Source organism: Meleagris gallopavo, chromosome 4, assembly GCF_905368555.1.
Source record: "Meleagris gallopavo chromosome 4, MGAL_WU_HG_1.1, whole genome shotgun sequence".
Taxonomy (NCBI): Eukaryota; Metazoa; Chordata; class Aves; order Galliformes; family Phasianidae; genus Meleagris; species Meleagris gallopavo.
Window position 1 is genome coordinate 48,685,205 of NC_139407.1, and position 15,408 is coordinate 48,700,612.

At 42.7% G+C, this 15,408-nt stretch overlaps 1 protein-coding gene across 8 annotated transcripts in view; it reads left to right on the forward strand.

Annotated features, from left to right (window-relative positions):
* The window catches only part of RBM47 (RNA binding motif protein 47), a 74,935-nt gene that overhangs the window by 21,021 nt on the left and 38,506 nt on the right, over window positions 1–15,408 (forward strand). For 2 of the 8 annotated variants that reach the window (XM_085223271.1, XM_085223272.1), the window contains exon 1: window positions 10,474–10,874. The exons of 3 other annotated variants lie outside the window; for them this stretch is intronic. The gene's annotated coding sequence lies outside the window, so the exon portion shown is untranslated. Of the gene's footprint in view, window positions 1–10,070; window positions 10,217–10,473; window positions 10,875–15,408 lie in introns of those variants that run through there. 3 more of the 8 variants (XM_085223274.1, XM_085223276.1, XM_085223269.1) reach the window with 3 other exon arrangements.

Consider the following 15,408-nt stretch of genomic DNA (forward strand, 5'->3'; position numbering starts at 1 on the left):
CCTTCGTTCCTGAAAGGAGCTTGGCATGAAAAAATACCTTACCTTTTCCCTAAATGTGCAAAGGGCTCTTCCAGCATCCTCCTGGCCATGGTGGGAAGAAACACAAGGGTGGGGAAACAAGTGTCCCCAGTTTCTCTCACACAGGTGCTCAGGACCTGGAAAATATCCTGCAGTAACCCTCCTCACCAAGGCTCAATCAGACCCAATGCCTGGTGAGAGATAAAGTGTTATATTTAGTGAAGCAAAAATAACTGGCAAATTGGAAATTTACAGACACAGCCTAGAACAAATAACAAAACAATGGCATCAAACTCACTACTCTTTTTTTGCATTGAACATGATTTCATTCTCCAGTGTCCTTCAGTCAGTCATATTTCACAGAATCACAGATTCATAGGGCTTGGAAGAGACCTCTGGAGATCATCCAGTCCAACTCCTTGCTAAAGTAGGATCCTGACAGCAGGTTGTGTGCAGGAAAGCATCCAGGTGAGTTTTGAATATCTCTAGGGAAGGAGACTCCACAATCTCTCTGGGCAGCGTGTACCATTTCACGCCATGTTCTCCTTCAGAGCTGTCTGAAAATCAAAGGAGGTGTAGATACTATGTGAAAATATTTTAGCAAATGAGCTGGGATTCTTTCATGTAAGGGCTGTGCAACCGTAAGCCACTAATAGCATTTAAAAGCCCACAAGTATGTAAATGTAATATGAAATACTGACTATCCCTGTGCAAGACTTCAGGATTATTCCAAAATATCAATCAAGTTCAGGCTTAGAATAAGACAGTAGGTTGCAAAAGAAAAGGTGCAATCCATCATGAAAAGTCACATTTTCAGGTTTGTAGTATCATTCCTACACTTGCTGACATTGTTGAAATACTAACAACTTGTTTGGTTTCAGAAATAGATATTTTATTAGTACTGAGCAAATCTCAAACAGCTGCCTTGCAGTCTTTCCTGAGACTGTAAGATCCTTCTCTTAATCCAGTGATGCTTGGAGTGTTGGTAGTCATTAAAATATGATTTGTCACCTCAATTCACAACGATCTGTGACATCCTTTTAGCCCTCTGAGCGTACGTTATTGCAGAGCAATGGTTTCAGTACACCTATTTTTCTGTGTTTAAGAAACAAGAAACTCTAGCTGTCAATGAATGATGTGTAGTGCCACAAAATGACCCAGGCAGGAGTGCACAACACAGGCAAAACTTCAACTGCCTGGAGAAAACAACCTTATATCCACATGGAATAAATAAAGCTGTGTTGAATTTGACACATCTTTTCATTTCAGGCATTTAAATCCTCACTGGAGACTGAATCCATACAGCTGAAGATCTCTAGTACAGATGCAGCTCAACTCAAATGCAAACTGTTGTTCTCAGAGAGGTTTTGTTCAAGCGAAGCAGAACTCTTGCAAGAACAAGCTGCTCCCAAGCGTTCTTCTGTGACATGCAAAGGTTACTTAGAGCAAACTGTGTAATTCCAGTTCTAATGTAAATCAAATCCAAACCTGCCAAATCAGAGTTCTAGCCTGCAGGTGAGCCGAACTGAAACCCAGTCAACCGCAACTGTGCTTAAAAATAGTCAGCACTTTCTCCCCCTGAAATAAATGTATCCATCAGCTCCCACTTTCATATTAATGGGTAGCAGAGGATTCAGCTATCAAAATACAGTGTCTGCATAATCTGAAAGCTCACAACATGAATTTTACAGAATCTTGTGAAAGGCTTTTGAATTGTAAAAATAGGTGTAGGAGTAAAATACATTTTATAACCTGAATCAGAATTTTCCCACCAGCCACACTGCAATCCTCAGGACAGTTATATTGCACAGATTATTTGGTGCAGAAGTTGCCATTTACCACTGCTCTCAGAAAAAGCATCAATATGCTTGCTGAAGGTGGCATTACAGATTTACCCTTAAATCATTTCTTTGTGTGGAAAAACTGATCCAGTGAGTCATTTGAGCATTAATGGAAGATCTAAAAAAATAGAAATACCATAAAACTCCTCTGGGAAACTGATACACTGGCTAAATGCTGCAGTTTTCTGGTACAGAACATTGTGTTATTCAGTTCTTCAGCTTTCATACAATAGATGGGAACACTGCAAGCATAAAGTATTACTGGTTGTGTGTGCATAGAAGTAAACAATATCTGGTTTTAGCCCTTACATAGGAAAAAAAAAACAAGTTTAGCAACATATTTTTATTGCACATGTGATGCAGAGAGGGTATTGATGGTTCTCCTAGGCTCCTTTTATGTGAAGAATTTTAGTAAGTAAGAAAATCTGCTTGCAGCTATTTCTGTCACAAACAGGAAAAAGGCGCATTGTTTCCTTCTTGCTGAACCGTTACCCCTCAGGTTCCCACTCCCTCTCCCCCTGACAGGATGAGCCCTGGTTCCCTCCAGCCCTCCCCACTGCCCTGTCAGCAAGACAAGCCTTATCCCTCTGTGGCTGCATCCCAGGCTCCTACAGCCCAGCTCTCACATACCCATCGGTGTTCAGCTTCTCAACCTTGCTGCTCTTTCCACCATGAATTACTCTGGTCACAAGCATGGCTCCAGCCCTTCAGTTACCCCTAGGAATCTTGAAACACTTGAGCTATCTCCACTTTGACTTTTTCATCAGTGCCTCTTGGATGGTCCGTATCCCATCAGTTTGACCCAGAACCTGCTTGTCCCACCATTACTTTCCCTTCAGAATTCATGGATTTGCTTTGATCTACTCTATACAACAAGGTGCTTTCCCAGCTGTTTTCTACCTTTCCTTTCAACTACCACCGTACAATTCCAACTACCACCACCCCGTTTACATCTCCTGGTCCTCTTGAAGCACTCCTGTATATCTCTTAATTTCTCTCCAGACGATTATCAAGTCCTGATTACATCCTGAACTTCCTCAACTTTCTTCATCTTTTTGTGTTTGCCCATCAAGCTCCATCCTAGCCACACCACTTGCTCTAGGCAAATGTCATCTTCCTGTTCTTTTAATTGGCGATGAGGTGCATGTGCTGGAAGAGGCTGTCTGCTGAAGCTGAGGGATATTTTGAGGCACGGAGATAATTAAGAGCTAAATAATAGCTTCCAAATATTTAAGTATAGCCTTCGGGAAGAACTGGTCTTGCAGAGATCTGTATCAATATGTCTGCTGAAACTGTCAGTAAAACAGGTAAGAACAAAAGATATGTCACAGAATCACAAAATTGTAGGGGATGGAAGGCACCTTTGGAGATCAGTGTCCCTACCAAAGAGCAAATTGCTGGCTCATGGTCATCTGATTGTCCACAAGGACACTCAGGCCCTTTGAAGAGATCATTTCCAGCAAGTCAGCCCATAACCTGTACTGATGCATACATTTATTCCTCCACATGTGTAGGACTTTACTGCTCTTGCTGAACCTCACAAAGTTCTTTGTGCCCAACTCTCCAGCCTGTCCAGGTCTCACTGAATGGCAGCACAGCCTTCTAGTGGGTCAGCCACTCCTCTCAGCCTCATATTATCAGCAAACTCACTGAGAGTGTGTTCTATATCCCTTCACCCAGGTCATTGATGAAGATGTTGAACAAGACCAGACCCTGGGGAACATCCTAATACAGGCCTCCAAGTAGACTGTGCTGCTAATCATAACACCCTGAACACTGCTGGTCAGCCAGTTCTCCATCCTCCTCATTGTCCACTCATTTTTCCCACTCTTCCTAAGTTTACCAATGATGATATTGTCAGAGGCAGTGTCAAAAGCCATGCTGAAGTCAAGGTACACAATATCAGCTTCTCTTCCCTCATCTACCTGGATGGTCATGACATCACAGAAAGTTACCAGCATACCAAGCATGAGTTCCCCTTGATGAATCCGTGTTGACTACTCCTGATAACCTTTTCTTCCACTTGCTTGGAGACAGCATCCAGAAAAGTTGTTCCATCACCTTACCTGCAACAGAGGCAAGGTTGACTGTCCTGTAGTTTCCGAGCTGTTCCTTCTTGCCCTTTTTGAAGAATGGAGTGCCACTGGCTTTTCTCCAGTCTCAGGCATCCCTCCTGCTCTCTATGACCTTTCAGAGATGAGGTAGAGGGGAGCCTCAGTGCCTTTTAACAGGGAGTCACTCATTGCAAACAAGCAGCATTTCTTTTTACTATATCTACTTCAAGCTGCCAGTACATTTTTTCATGCTAATCCTGGTCATAGGTGTCTATAGCTGTAACAGCTTTTTATCTGTTTCTGGCAGTGAAGCTGGAGGGTGTGACTGAAGAGGAGCCCTGCTTTTGTGGGTCACCAGGGACCAACATGCCTCCTTCTCAGTGGTTTCTGCTGTTGGAATATGATTACTAAACAGCCTCTCTCTCTCTCTCTCTTTCTCACGTGCTTGGCTGTATCTGCTGGAAAGGTTGATTCAGTCCTAGCTTTTCCATTCAGTTATAAAATCTCCATAAGCGCTATCTTCCTCAGCACTATTTTTAAATAAAGATGTTACTTGTCTCCTGGGGTTCATTCAAATCAGCTAGCTGCACTTGTGGAGTTCTATAAAGATGTCACATGTAATCAAATGTTAGGCATGGAATTAGATGGCAAATATTTGCCTAAATTTAACATTGGGTGCTAAGAACAGTGCTAAAAAGACTGCTTACTGATAGAATGGACACAGGGTTGTTTCAGTTCCAATGTTAAAGCCCAGGAAAGTAGAATTAAAGCATTGTTAGCAACACATTAATTAGAAAATCTTTGTTTTTACTGCTACACATACCTAGTCCAATCTGCTAGAGCATTTTAAAACCTAATGTAATATGTCACTAGAAAGACAGAGGGATAGATAGATAGATAGACAGGCACACAGGCAAGCAGCAAATATATTTTAATACAAATACTCTCCTGTATAAAATAAACAATTTATTTTTTATCTTAAAAGAACTATACAGAAAAAAAAGTCCTGTACCAAGCTGTGACTTGTATTAATCTGATTTGTATGCATAATAAACATATTTAACAAAGAAATTAATTAAATCCCTAACTGAAACATAAGCAGAAGAAATCTGTTTTCATATTAGTATCCTTTAAAATACTAAAAATAATAAAAGCATTATATTTGTATTACAATTGTTTAATTTTACAAACTTTTCCACTTTCTAAGCAGCAGTAGCCAGGCAGCTACATCTCTAGCAGTGAGTGCGTGGGCGTGTTGAGGAGTGCACCAGGAATATCTCCCAAGCACCCAAAATGCATAGATTCCTGACTGCCTGGTGAGAAAGCCAACTAAACCAGCACTGCCAAAGCCTGAATCCGAGGTTCTCCTTATTCAGTAACTATCAGAGCAAAAACGCAGAAGCAGCTTAAGTGGGGGAGCTTTGTACTAACATCAAACCCATGCTGAATGCATACCTGTGATTTTAAGCTATCGCTTTTCTAACAGTCCTTTCCTACACGTGACTATGGGTGGCACCATGCAATGCAGCAATACATGTAAAAGCGGTCAAACAGCTACAAAGAAGGGAGTTTTTTGAAATATTTGTCTGCAGTAAAAAGTTGCTAAACCACAAGCATAGTGTGTTCGTACAAAACGGAGATAAAGTCAAAACAGACAACTCTCAAGAAAGCTTTGGATGATAAGGTTTTGAAATGCCATTTTTGCATTTCTGAATGCAGCTTCTTTTCAGAAATTTTCTAACCTGGCATTATATAATTTTCTACATGCATTGTCCATTCCTTGCTAGCCAAGTATCTAACAAATCAGCTCTAATGAAAGTGTTTGCAAATATTTTTTCCCACCAATTTTTAGTTTCCCTGTGAAACATGAGCAAGTTTTCCTACGTATCTTGAGTATTTTGTAAGGTCTATTCCCTCCAAGAGAACAGCAGTGACTGAAACTGCCCAGTTAAACAAGCAAAACAGCTCTGGGATCAGCCAGCAGAGGCATTTTGTAAATAATTCCCTTGTTACCTCTTTCCTCTTGTCACTTGGGGAGCACTTTCTCTGTCCAGAGCTGGGGACTCATTCTGTAGTAGATGAAGATCTACAGTATGTTTTGCTCAGAAAGCTCAGCCCTAAACACTAAATGATGGATGAAAGGGAAGGCAGAGCAAGGCCCTGTAGGATTTCTGAGAGCTCAGACACCCAGCCAGAGGCCCAGCTGGAGGGAGAGGTGTCTTCATGCATGCCACCTTCAGGCCACTGCTGAAAAACTCTCCCAATGGACACCTCATTTCTCTGCTGTTTCCAGTAATGTAGAGATCCTCCAAGACTTGCAGGGGTGACTTTCCCCTCCCACCTATTTCTTTCGCAGCAGGCACCAGCAGTCCGGCTGGCCCAGAATGGGGAATGCAGCTCCAGTTGAGGGCCATCAGCACAGCTCCAGCATCTCTTAGGAGCTGGTTTTGAAACAGCTTAGGGATAGGTCTGAAAATATTCCTCTTTGCATCATGTGCTCAGGTACAGGAGGCTGTTAATGGGAATATAAAGTGTTCAGTGTCTCTGCAGCAGCCCCCCTGGATCTGCCTGTGCTGCCTCCGAAGTGAGTGTTACCATGCAGGATGAAATACAAGGGAACTAGAATAAAATTAAATTGTGCTTCATATTCACTGAGTACTGCAGAACAGAAATTTCTCTTCTGTTATCTGATCCTCATGCTTTAGTTTTGTTGTTGATCCCTTTGTATTTAGGGCTACTAACACTTCACTATTAAGCTGCTGTTTTCTTGAAAATGCTTGGTCCCAAAAGCCTATGTATTTTAGGTGTTTTTTTCACTTTTAGTATCCATATCTTTTACATTGGTTGCTCCCAAGCCATACTAAATTAACATTCGACTTTACAGTCTGTATGCTTTGCAACCCAGCACCTCCTCCATTTGCAGTAAGTAAATACTCAAGTGTTATGCTGCCCTTGAACCCTATGCTCTGTGATAAAGGTTGCACACTGACGGGAGAACAAAATGCCAAGTTTCTGTGGGTCACAGTTCCCTCTGGCAGTAGTGCGTTAATCACAAACTTGCCCTCAGTTATTGGTGAAAGTGAGGGGAACTTCGGACCAGATGACAGAGTCAGGCTTGGCCTCCTGAGAAGCATCCACCTCTCTGGGAGCACCTAATCTGCTACTGTGAAAAACTTTGAAAGAAGAAAATAAGGAGAATGCTTGTTAGGCTTGGGTTGGACAGAAGCTGCCTGCATTTGTTTGAGAAGCATGGGCAGTGATACCTGTGGGTCTTGTGCTGGCTGCATGGCTTTTGGGACATTATTTTATCTCAGCCTCTTCCAGTCTGAGAGCTAGAGATATTAACACTTTAGAGAAGTACCTCGCAATGGCACTTCTCCGTCTTCGTATTCATGTCTTGCCTTCAGATGTAACACTCTGTAAAAACATTGCTATTATTTCATTCCAAGGAATTTTAAAACGCATGGGTTTGGGATGACTTTTATTCAGAGGTTAGTCTCTGAAAACCAGACAAAAGGTTATAGGAGCTTACATGAATGAAAGAATGGGTTTTCAGAAAGCAGTAACTATATAAATGTACTTACGGAAAAAAAATCTCTTTTTTCTTATTGCTTGTCAGCAATTAAAAAAACTTTGGTTTCTATTGTATTATAGCTTGTCTATTGAGGCAGGTAAGGTGGGAGGACACATCAGATTATCACTATCATATTTGTTCAGTGTGGTTTGATACAGCTTCAGCTGTACTATGGCAAAGCCATCATTTTTCTGTGGTAGCTACACCTGGGAGCTGTGACTTATTACTAAATTTCCTTTGGTTCAATACTGCACACAACCTGAGTAGCTTCTAGGCCTGTACAGAGCTTGCAAGCAATGCAGATGTATTAGCACCTTGGAGAAGTGAGTAGCTGTGCAGCCTTCCCATAGCAGGCAGCAAATAGAGGCCTTGTATACCCTACCAACCAAAGAAAATCTGAGCTGATCCCATAACATGAGTACCAGCGTGCCTCTATGCCACTTCCAAATCCTATTGCTGCTGCCTCAGCATCCAGCCTTGCCAGAGCCCATGCAGCAGTATTGCTACACCAAACACAACAGTGATAAAATCTAGATCTAATGCAGATGAGTGGGCTGTGCTACTTTAATGTCTTTTGTTGAAATGCTTCTACAGTGCAGAAATGTCAAAGAAGCTGAAAAGAGACATTTTGGCAGAAAGGTAGCTCCATTCCTCCAGGTGTGGCTAGTAAGGTCTGTGAGATCTTGAGTTGGAGACATTCAGCAGAGAGACAGCGCTGCAATGCTCCCCAAAGCTGGTCAGGCAAGGCTGACAACAGAGATAAGCTCTTTCGAATAAGGCCCCTTGTTCTGCATGGTGATCCTACAGCTGATAGCCACAGCTCTGTGGAGCTGCTGTTGTTATTTCCACTTGCACAAGCGGGATCAATGAGGCACCAAGAGGTTAACATGATGTGGCAAGCATCATGTTGCAAACCTGGGGAGAAGGTGGCAAAAGATGATGGGTCTCCCACTCATCTGTGTGCTAGTCACAGTGCTCTTCCTCACAGTCAGGAGCAAATGCTTTAAAGCAATTGTGAATTTTATTTATTTATTTATTTATTTATTTGGTCTAGAGGGAATTCAAACTGATGAATTAGGCATATGCAAAAGACACGGTCAGGTCTTGAAGTTTGTCCTACAGGAGCATGTCTAGCTGTGCAAAAGTCCGTATGGCTTCCATACTCATGCCAAAGGTCTGTCCTATCAGCGAGTTACAGGCAGCAGCAATGGTGGCCTTACATCCCAAATGTATGAGAGATTCCCCATCTGCTCCTCCTTTCCCAGAAGAAGGGGAGGGGAAGTGTGTGCGGGCAGAGCAGCAGGAGGGCTGCCATGCCTGAAAACACCTGCAGTGATTGGTGGTGCAATGGAGAGCCCAAGAAGGCCTGGATGCACAGGAGCATTGAGCTTAGGCTGCAGCCACAAAGCTCGCTTCGCCACCACGGCATAGTTAAGCCTTGGCAGCCATGGGCTCACCTGGGGAAACTGTCTCAGAGATGATGTTCCCCACCAGGTCCGGGAGCCTGGCACTGCATCACTACAGCGGGTAGGACTAATGAATGCCTGGCAGCTCTCCTTCTGAACATCTGAGAACTGCAGAGGTGGATGTGGGAAGCCCCCTGGGTCATACATTCACTCCCTTCAGTCCACTGCTCTTCCAGGAGCATGTCCTGGGAAACATTCATACTTCTCACAGTACTGCTTGAGTCTGGGTGCTGGTGCTTGTGGTGTCACACATGTGGTGAGCTGGGTCTATCTGTGCCCCTGCCACCAGGGGTATTCAGTCATTCAGTGCAGTATGCCAGTGAGCAGAGACAGCCTCTCCAACCTCATGAGATTTGGCTGGCAGCCTTCAGCCCAGTGTCACTGAGTGTGGCCAGGCAACCTCAGGCCCATGCCCAGAAAGCCAACTGTATCCCAGGCTGCATCAAAAGAAGCACTGCCAGCAGGGCGAGAGAGATTATTCTGTCCCTCTACTCTGCGCTGGTGAGGCCTCATCTGGAATACTGCGTCCACATGTGGGGTCTTCAGTACAGGAGAGACATGGACCTGTTGGAGCACATCCAGAGGATCACAAAAATGATCCAAGGAATGGAATACCTCTCCTATAAGGACTGGCTGAGGGAGCTGGGGCTGTTAAGCCTGGAGAAGAGAAGGCTCAGGGGTGACCTGGTAGCAGACTTTCAATATCTGAAGGGGGGTTATAAGAAAGAAGGGGACAGACACTTTAGAAGAGTCTGTTGTGATAGGACAAGGGGAACTGGTTTCAATATAAAACAAGGGAGATCTCAATTGGATATAAGGAAGAAGCTTTTTATGAAAAGGGTTGTGAGGCACTGGAACGGGTTGCCCTGAGATGTGGTGGATGCTCTGACCTTGGAGACATTCAAAGTCATGCTGGATGAGACTCTGAGCACCTAGCTGTAGGTGTCCCCGTTCATTGCAGGGGATTTGGACTAGATGACCTTCAAGGGTGTCTTCCAACTCAAAAGATTCTATGATTTGATGTTGGGAGCACCACCAAGGGCAGGTCTCCAAGCCCTCCCAGGTCCTGCAATTGCCCTCTCCTCACAGGGAGTGGCAGTGGCACCTTGTCAGCTCCACACACTGGTGCCAGCCCATTTCTGCTGTCCTCTGCTTGTAATTGTTAACCTGCTGGGAAGGTAAAAGCTCTGTTATTGCTGGTAGACTTTTAACTTTGGGCACTCCCGAGCAGCTGAAGCACAGGAGCAGTGACTCTGCCTGAAGGTAAACCACTGAGTATTTCTTTTGCTTGTTTTTCTGTTCAGCCTCCCTCTGTGCTATTTCGTACTGTGGTTTCAAGGTACAGCAAAAAGTCTCCTTGCTGCCATTTTGTTTTTGAACTTTTAGCTGTAATTTGAATGCCTGTTCTCTTAACGCTGAAGATTTATTTGGAAATTTATGTACTCCCATAAATTACCTGTTCCGTCTCAGCTTTCAGCCTGGCACGCCTAGGCTTGCAAGCAGTGTTAGAACAATACAGAGAAAGGTTATCATGACTTACCTGCCATTAATTATCTATTAATAGCTGCATTTATTTAGGCCTTTTTTTTTTCTTTCTTTTTCTGTGGCACACTTATCCCCACTCAACAGATTTCCCTCTCTGTGCTTTGCTTTCCTGGGGGAGCACAGGGCAGTAGGAGCAGGGCCACCTTCCCAGTGCCACGTTCCCATTTCGTGTTTGCAGGGTGGGTGGGACAGAGGCTGTCTGGTAAAACATTGACCTGTGCACCAAGCCGTGGCTGCGGAGGTACGGGGCTGCCCGAGGACGAGAGGGCAGCCTAGCAGCCACCAGCACACACGGGAGCACTCCGACTTCTCCACAGGTACTGCGCTCTGCTGACCGACCTTCTCTTGGTTTTTCAGGAGCAAAAAGGAGACAGAGGTCAGTTACAAGATTTCCAAATATTCCCCTGGTAGAAATCTGGGTGGGAAAAGTGCTTGGGTGGGGAAGAGCAGTGTTATATGTTGCTTTCTTTTGCCGGATACATTTGGCTGTGTCATGTCATCTAATGCTTGGGTTGGTTAATAGCTAGTTGTTTAGATTTTGTTGTGCCTTCATTTAAAACAAAATCTTGTGCCATTGCATTTGAGTGCTTCATTCATGGTTTTCTAATTAAGTTCATAACAGCTGGCTTCTGCTCGTCTTCTCACCAGCAAGCAAGAAAATGAATCGAAGTTACTGAAGAAAACGTGTAACTAAATTATTACAGCAAGAATGTGGTTGGTGACTCACATTGAAAAATGCTTGCTGATAGTTGAAGGAGCTTTGCAAATATAGACTAAGTGACTGATTTTTCCAAGACTTTTTCCTTGTAATCACTGTGTTCTAAGAAAGCAGGAACAAAAAAAATTTCAGGATTTAAGTTCCCAGTAAAATATTATGCATATGCTACCAAAAGAGATGAAGCTGAATGGCTTCAAATAATTGCTTTAAGTTTATTCAGTGATTGAACATTTTTACCACACTGAGCAAGCTGATTCATCCATGCAGGATCTGTTCCCATGTGTAATTTCCCAGTTTGTTCTTATATAAGTACCTATGATGACTCCCAGAAATCACCTTTCACATCCCAGGTGGCTATCAAGTAAACCCGAAGGGGATTTTTCACAGCGTGCTAGGTGTAAGGTGACTGATGTGTATTCAGTATTCACAATGGAGCTGTAGTGTGTTTTGTGTGCAAAACAAAGTGAAGGAAAGAGGTTTTTTTCATATGTTTGCTTTCAGTTTCTTCGTATGAAGAGTGTCAGCGTCAGGTCGTGGCTGTGCTTGCTGCTCGCTCCCTGATCTGGCAGATTTTCTTGATCTGTTTGCTGACTGGGCTTGCACATTACACACAGTTTATGCTTAGTAAATTCTTGGTGGTGTTATGCTGCACCAAAGTGCGGTAACACATTTACTTTATTAAAAGTAGTCTAAGCAAAGCATGACTTCGATTCTTAGCTGCACTACATCTCCTTGAGAAAAGTTCAGGGAAAAATTACTGGGAAAAATTACTGGAGAACAAAGCAATCAGAGTCCTACAAACATCTGCTGTAAAGAAATGAAATATAACTCAAGAAAGATGTTGGTAAAGGCTGCACAGAGCTTCAATTTGTTGGTGAATTCTTAGAGGTAAAGCATTGATTATCACTGAAGTATGTGAGCTACATATGTGTGATTCTTGCTTTCTCCTCCCAGGACCAGTGATCCCAGTATTAGTAAATTGGAAAGATGTAGAAGTTTCCTTTGCAGTAACTAAATAAAGAGTTCAACTATTACCTCAGAGCTCTCAGAGACTGAGATTAAAAAGCATGAAAAAAAAAGAAAAAAGAAAATCTAAAACAAAAGTGATGACAATGTTATCTCATCTGTTTTCACACAATGATAAGGTCCTAGCTGGTGACTGCAGGAAAGCTTATGTGGCTTAAATGGAAGGAATGGGACAGCTGAAAAGATCTGTTCAGTCTTTGAGCCCTGTTTGCACAATGGCAGACTGCTTTCAGAGCAGCTCCAATCCTTTTCCATCTCCAAATCAAGGAGTCAAGGAGAAATGTTATCAGATAGGCAGGTTTCAGGGCACGGGGGCCATAACAATTTAAAGGCAACAGAGAAAAAGGTGGTGCAGTACATGCTTTATGACTAAACTAAACTTCAAACAGTTGTTGCTCCTATGACAATTTTAGTTTGGCCTGAAGGATTATTACTGTGGTATCAACAGTAAATAAAATTATAAGAAGACTGCTAACATCCCCCTGACACGGCCATGGTTATAGCACTGCACATGTGCCGTGGTGTGCCTGCAACAGCAGGGAGAAATGCAGCAGCATTCGATGGGATGGCTGAGCCATGCATTTACAGCTCAGTCCTGCTAAAATGTGTCAGAGAGGTAGGAAATACTTTTGTTTTTGTGGAAAATACCCTTGTCTTTCCCACTGACGGATTACGGAAGAATCCACTGCAAACATCTCATCTATCCCGGGGCTATCTCCAGGACCACTGTCTAACATAACACTGGTAGTTTCTTTCCAAAACATCTGAGCAAATTTTCATCAGAGAGCTGACTGTGCTAGTGGGAGCCCTCAGCAGTTCTTCTCTGTTGCTACTTGTTTTGAGGCACATGTCTCATTTGTGTTTTAGACAATCTGATAATCTATAAATTGCAAGTAACTTAGATCACTGCCGTACATAATAACATATTATTATTTGCTAAAATGGAGCAAGCAGATTTCATTTCATGGACTGTGTTTCCAGCAGAGCAGTTTACCAGATCTTGGTTAGTTAAACCTTTGTAAATACGATGAAAGAAGCAGGTATCATGAGGGACAGGGTTGTCTGTGGAACCTTTTTTCTGGTATACAAAGTGGAGAGGACAGATGAATGCTTAGCTTGGCTGTTACGAGAAATTCTGTTTAGAAAGAAATTGGTCTTCAACCTTAAAGGGAATTCTTGTGGCATATACATTAATGCTAGACTTATGCATAATAAAATATCACAGATCCTACAAAGACCTTACAGAGACACTTTCCCAGACTGGAACTGTGGTAACTCTTCATGGGTAGGAAGAAGGTTTTATATTTGAAGAAATAGGCAGAGTAAAGGGATATATTAAAAAGTGAACGACCTCTGCAGAAACTTATGCAGGAAATGATGCTTTCTCTGTACTGTTGACCAGTGTTTGGATGGCAAATAACGAGAGCTGACAAAAACAAATCTTCGTATAATTAAAACTAGAGCTGCTTAACAGGGCCATAAAAAACTTGGCCATTTCTCCCCTGAAATTATCTTTCCTAAGTGAGCCTGGAATCTCAGAGCAAGAGTATGCCTGAGGTTGGCAGGGACCTCTAATCCTCTCAAGCAGGGACACACACAACAGTGTGCCCAAGACCGTGTCCAGATGACTTTTGAAGATCTCCAAAAAGGAGATGTGCCTGGTCCTGCCAGGGTTACCTGGCTCACAGCTGTGCCGATCAGTACCCTTGTAGAGGGCTGCCTGTGCACTTTCCGCATCCAGCAGCTCCATGAGGACTGGCAGCGACAAGCTTGGGAAGGAGCAATGAAGAAACATGTGGCTCCTATGCCATGGATTTTGGGTTCAGCTGCTCAGCAGGCAGAGATGGTGGAACCAGGTCCTGCCCAGGGCTGGACCTCTTTAAGGGCATCACCACATGGAGATATTCATAGTCATTGTTTTTTTCATCTGATACAGCAACTGTAGAAGGCAATTGCTAATGTATTGGACTTGGGACAGAAGTAGGTTAGAAGTAACTTCACTTCTTCTACAGCGATGCAGCTCTGCACTTTTCTGTCCATGAGTGCTGGAGAAGCTTTTCTCTAGCTGTCCACTTGTACAACCCACATGGCAGGAGTAGCTCCTTCACATTACTCTAGGAGAAATTTAAACCATTAGAATCTAATTCACTTACTTCCTGAAGGCAGAAGTATGAATTCTACCAAGGGTTTTGTGCCTTTTATAGAAGTAAGAGTTTTCTAAGGGGAACTATTTAGCTTTTCAGAGCCAGTTTGCAGAAGCATATTTTTGTGACATTAAACTGTTTTTCCTCTTTCTGTTGCAGTGAATGAAATGATCAGGTAAATGCAAGCCTTAAAAGACAGTGACTGCAGACATGTAAACTTAGCCTTGCACACTTCCAGCTGAGCAGAAAAACTTGCGTTGCATTGAAACCTCAGCTTTTCAATTTTGCTAAAATAATGCAAAGTGTTAACCCATGAATTACAGCTGAATATGAAATATCATTTCCGTGAAATGAAGTGACTTTAATTATTTTAATTACAAAAATTATTTTGTGCTGAATGCATGTGTATACAGTTCCTAATGATGTCAGTGAGAGATGAATACTAAGATCATGATTTAGTTTTTCTTCCTTGTGATGTGTTCTTCCAAAGAAAATACTTCTTTCTGTGATTTGTTGCTCTCAATAGTAACTTTCATAACTTTTGATCTCACCAAAAGTCAGATGTTGCCCAGATCAGAGTGCAGCATGTAGTTGATGATTAAACATACCTATCCAAATGAATGGCAGCCCTGCCCCCACACTGCTGGGTCACAGTGTTTCTCTTCCAATATTTAACAACAACTGTCAATAAGAAACTGTATTTGCCTACACACTGGCAGACAGAAGTAGAAATAATAACCCATACTCTCAGCAGAAATATTTTTCTAAATGCCTGACAAAATAAGCCTCTCATGCTGCGGGATCCTAACTTGCAGTTTTACTGGTCTTATGCAGGGTTTCAATGCATCTCCTGGTATATGAGAGTGAGAAACAGCTGACATTGAGCAAAAGCTGGAAAGGCATTTAACTTTCATACTTGGAGCAAATTGAGTTAGAGAGGTACACAGGCTGTCTCTTGTACATCTAATATTTGGTTTTAAAAGGGACTTAAATTTTTCAGACCCATGTATTTTTTGGTTGTT